This window comes from Myotis brandtii, unplaced genomic scaffold (genome assembly GCF_000412655.1).
Source record: "Myotis brandtii unplaced genomic scaffold, ASM41265v1 scaffold231, whole genome shotgun sequence".
NCBI classification, from domain to species: domain Eukaryota; kingdom Metazoa; phylum Chordata; class Mammalia; order Chiroptera; family Vespertilionidae; genus Myotis; species Myotis brandtii.
The window spans coordinates 985726-991055 of record NW_005358689.1 but is presented as its reverse complement, the minus strand read 5'-3'; the positions used below and the strand labels follow the sequence as shown (position 1 = coordinate 991055).

At 50.7% G+C, this 5330-nt stretch overlaps 1 protein-coding gene across 1 annotated transcript in view; it reads right to left on the bottom strand.

Annotated features, from left to right (window-relative positions):
- The window catches only part of CCDC185 (coiled-coil domain containing 185), an 8578-nt gene that overhangs the window by 2392 nt on the left and 856 nt on the right, over positions 1-5330 (bottom strand). The window lies entirely within an intron of this gene.

Below are 5330 nucleotides of genomic sequence, written 5' to 3'. Positions count from 1 at the left end.
GGGAGAGAAACATCAATGATGAGAGAGAATCACAGATCGGCTGCCTCCTGCCCGCCCCACACTGGGGATGGAGCCTGCCACCTGGGCATGTGCCCTGATGGGGAATCCAACCGTGACCTCCTGGTTCATAGGGTCACCGCTCAACCACTGAGCCACACCGTAGGCAGGAATTTGACCTCCCATCTGCACAGCTTACAATAGCAGGCTTCCGAGAGAATCCGGTGAAGCCGTCGCCTAAAGGATGGAAGTGGGGGGAAGGGCCCAGGCCAGTGGGGGAGGGAGGGATGGGGCGAGGAGTCCTGAGTTGTCCTTAGGGGGCCTTAGGGTCGCCATCATTGCCTCTGTGCATCTCTAGGGTCCATGCAGATGAAGGGCTATAGGAGGCCTTAATGTGACGCACCACACTTTCGCCGTTTTAAGTCCAAAGGACGTTTTGTTTACACTTTCAAACTTTAGGACAGGACAGAGACTACTCGTCCATTTGCTAGGGGCAGAAATAGAACATTGAGGTCCAACTGTCATTGTGTGAAATAGTCATCGCACTCTGTTCCCTGAGGGTCGTGTCTCTTGTGAAACAGTTTGCACATCCGTGGCTGGAGGATAGGGTAAATGATTAATATTCAGAAGTCAGCTTTGCAGTACAATTTCTCAGGAATTCAGTTCTTTCATGTCCCACCTTCACTTTTTCCTCGACTACCCGGGAAGCAGATGCCCCGAGAAACCGTATCTGAGAAGACACAGCAGGCCCCTCTCTACAAGTGCCTTTGAGATAGGGATTCATAAAAAATAGCAGACCCTGCCCTGGCTGGTTTGGCTCAGTGGATAGAGCGTCGGCCTGCGGACCAAAAGGTCCCAGGTTCGATTCTGGTCAAGGGCATGTACCTTAGTTGCAGGCACATCCCCAGTGGGAGGTGTGCGGGAGGCAGCTGATCGATGTTTCTCTCCCATCGATGTTTCTGGCTCTCTATCCCTCTCCCTTCTTCTCTGTAAAAAATCAATAAAATATATTTTGAAAAAATAGCAGACCCACAAAACAGTAAAAAAAATATACATATATTTCGTACACACCCAGGGCAGTCAGTGAAAAGCTTATGTGAATCCAGTACTAAGGATGAAAATTGTGGATTATACGCTTCTTTTTTAGAAATGCAGAAAATAGTGGGATAAGAGCCTGGGAAACAGGAAAGTTACGTTTCCATGGAAACAATCATTTACCCACAATGCCCAGTATTCCATGTGTATGAGAACTCGTGTGTGTGTAAAAATGATGGCTGACACATATCGAGCACGTGCCGGAGCACTGCTCTACGTGCTGGCTATGGAAACTCCAACACAACCAGGCGAAGGAGGGACTGTCCTTTCCTGAGTGTCAGAGGGAGAATCTCAAGATCAGGTGGGCAGTGGAGCCGGGATCAAATCCCGCCTCCCCCCTAACCTCTCCATTGTGTGGTCTTCTGAGCTATCGTGGCATAATTAGAGCCAGACCAAATCATGTGTGGCCGGGGGAGCAGGAGGGGATTTTAAATATTTCTAGTTTGTTCCATCTTAAGATGCTGGTGTTTCTCACATGTGTCACCTTAATGCCATTAACAGCTGGAGATGGTAATTAACTAATTCTTTTACAAATATATTTTTTTACTAGAGGCCCAGTGCATGAAATTTGTGCACTGGTAGGGTCCCCAGCAGCTGCCTGCTGCGGGCTGGGGCCTCCGTCCCTTCCCCCAGCCGGCCCCGCCCCCTGGTTGAACTCCCCAAGGAACTCCTGGTCGAGGGGACAATTTGCATACTATGCATTTATTATATAGGATTGATTTTTAGAGAGAGAGGAAGGGAGAGAGGGAGAGAGAGAGAAACATTGTTGTGAGAGTGAAACATCGACAGCAGCTTTCTGTGCGCCTCTACCAGGGATCAGGCCTGCAACCCAGGCATGTGCCCTAACCGGGAATCGAACCGGCAACCTTTTGGTGCATTGAAAGATGCCCAACCAACCCAGTCACATGAGCCAGGGCATAAGCAATTCTTATGAAGAAAAGAAGGACTCAAAATAAATATTTTCGAAGCTTTTACTTCCACCGTGAGATAACAGAATGCAATTACAGGATCACTCAACAGTGGCACAGAGGCAGCGGGCTGCATGATGCAATGATTGATTTTTGAAATTTAATCACAAATAGTTTGTAATGTTAAACATGGGAAGAGGTTTTCCCAACGGGGACTTGGGAAAACGGGTGCATTGAATAATTTCTCTCATTTGGGGTTACTTCTTCATCCTCCACGTGGCGTAGATAGTATATTAGATATATTTTTTTTAAAAAGAATGAGCTTTGCTGAAACTTAAAAAAAGGTGGGTTTTTTAAAGTTCCATTTTTTATTTTTTCTGTTTTGCTAAAACGGAGTCTGGCAAATGCGTTTTCCAGAAAGTTCTGGGCGAGGGGAGAGAGCTCCAGGACAGAGCGGTGATGGATGGTCCTGCCCCACCATGACTGCTGCTGCTGCCTGTGCTGCGAGGTGCCGAGCGGGTGCCTTCTGGGCCGATGGGACCAGCACGGGGAGCACCTCTGCCCATGAAATCCCAGCCTCCCCAGGCGGCAGGTTCATCACCCTCCAGAGAGGTTCTGAGCGTGCATCTCACCGGCTTCTTTCCGCTCAGAGTCACCCACGCGCGGGGCTGCAGTAGGGTCTCAGCAGCCGGGGGTGGCTGTGTCAGTGCACCCCACGGACGGTACCCTTTCTTCAAGCCTCAGGTCAAGGGGAAGGCTTCTCTGACCTCCCTGACCAGATGAAGTCCCCACGGTCCCCGCACAGCCCCCTCAGAGCACAGCCTCTCTCCTCGGTGGTGTGTCCACTGCAGGGTACAGTGTGTGTGTGTGGGGTGGGCTAGGTGAACATTTGAAACATCCTCTATATGGGTGTATGTGTACCAGGTGGTGAAGTAAAAATATATTTCTTACCGCAGGTTGCGTAATAAAGTTGTTTCTCTAGAAGTCTTCCTTTAGAGTTGAGAAGGCCAAGGGGACTCCCCAGAAGCCAGATCTACAGACCTCACCCTCGTCTTGATTTCTTGTCCTATTTGGCACTGGGGTCCACCTCCTGTTTGAGTTTTTTTTTCCCCTCCCCTCCCCTCCCCTCCCTGGAGAAAGAAAGTCATGCCAAGCTGTCAGTGGTTTTTATTTATTTTTATCTTTTTGTTAATCCTCACCCGAGGATATTTTTCCAAGGATTTTTTAGAGAGAATGGAAGGGAGAGGGAAAGACAGAGAGAAACATCGATGTGAGAGAGAGACACATCGATTGGTTGCCTCCTGCACGAACCCTGACCAGGGCCGGGGAACCTGCAACCAAGGTCCATGCCCTTGACCGGAATCGAACCGTGGACCCTTGAGTTTGAGGGCCCACACTTTATCCACTCCACTGAGCCACTGGGCTAGGGCTGACAGTGATTTTAAAAGTAAGAAACCAAGAAAAAAGGCAAAATATATTCGGAGTAACTTGTTTTGTGGGCCTTGCAGTGGAAGGTATCATAGCAATCGCTGGGGGGTGGCGGGAAGGGTTAGGGTGGCGTCCAACTGCTTTAGATTTAAGGGTGAGGCCTTCATTGGCGGGGGGGCGGGGGGGGGTTGAGTACATGGATCGACTCCTTTATTCTCATCCTCGTCTGTAAGATGAGTGCAACACTGGCTTTGTGTTTGTTGTGCGATGTGATGGGGTGAATTATGCCCCCTCAAAATTCATGTTGCAGCTCTGACCCCTACTACAGAAGGAGACTGCTTTAGAAATAGGCTCTTCAAAGAGGCAATGCAGTTAAAAGGGGGTCGTTAGGGTGGTCCCTAAGATGACTGGTGCCCTTATGAGAAGAGGAGATTAGGACAGGGAGAGACGCCAGACACGTGCACACACAGAGGGATGACCATGTGAAGACACAGCAAGAAGGCGGCCACCTGCAAGCCGAGGAGAGAGGCCTCAGGAGCAATCAAGCCTGACAGCAGATCTCAGTTCAATCTAAGGAAGACTCTTCTGAGAGAGCCGTGGGCAGAAGTAACAGGCGTCCCCGGGAAGTACTCAATGGGGCTGGGTGGCCACTTCTTTGAAATGTCACAGAGGCGACTCAAGCATAGATCGGGTGTTTGGACCAGATACACTTGACCTTCCTTTCAATCCTGACATTCTCCGTACAAATGCATTGTGTTCCAGCTGAAGAACAGACTTCCGTGGTACTTAGAGGCATCTCTTGTGAATTGAAAGCCGTGTGCACCATCAACAGATATGTTTGAGCTTTGCTGATTTTTTTTTTGAGCTTTGCTGATTTGATGGCTATCAGAAAAGCTTTCGGAAATTTACTGAGGAAAAAAAATGAAATACATATTCAAACTGCAGAGGTCAGCCACAGGATCCTGGAAATGTGGAAGGCCAACCAGCTGAGATCCCAGAGCCCCAGGTACAGGCTTTAAGCAGCAATGAACTTGTGCTGGTCAGAATCTTCAACGGATTCTGGGCGGAACTGCCACCTCTCATTTTAAAAAGCAAAGATAAATATATAAATAAAAATGCCGAGTTTGAGTTGGCTCCTGGAAGTTAATCTAACCTGAAAGGATTTGTTAAAATTAATCCTAGTAAGCTGTAATTTCCCTACGACCACCAGTATGTGAGATTTTGGGGGGAAGTCGGTAGATTTGGCAGCGGTATCAGAAACATGGTATCCACAGCCACACATTGCTACAGACTATTGGGGTGCCACTGGTTTTGAAGTGCTGTCTGCCAGTATCAGCTCATCAGCGCACACCCCTTAACCATTGGTGGCTGGGATTCTGGCCAGAAGAGCCAGGCCGGCTGAGAAAGGCCGGTCTTGGGAGGGACCGCAGGTGGCCAGAGCCAGAGGGGATTGAGAGTCGCGCGCACTGCGTGGCGAGCACGGGCACCAGGGATGGCACAGCGACAGCACGACCAGGCGACCTCGCCCCACTGGCGTCTGGGAGAGCAAACACCCTGGATCCTCAGAGGCCCTCTCCTTGGCACCCAACTTTCTGCCGCGGCGCGGATCACTCTTCCCCTGACCACCAGAGGGCGCCCCCGGGCGGCGGTTCAGAGGGACCCGTGCGTCCCCGGGACAGGCAGGGCGCCTGCTGGTTCACCAAAAAGGTCAAAGAGCTAAAGAGCTGGGGAAGGGGGTGGGGAGGACACGCGTCCTTGGGGATCCAGGGGGGCACGCGGAACCTTGGCGTTGGGAAGGGGAGGGACACACGGACCACGACGCTGGAAAAGAAGAGACGGTAGCAATCGGCCCCTCCCCGCCCCTCCAAGTTAACCCTGTGGGTGGAGAGGGTCAGGGCGCGG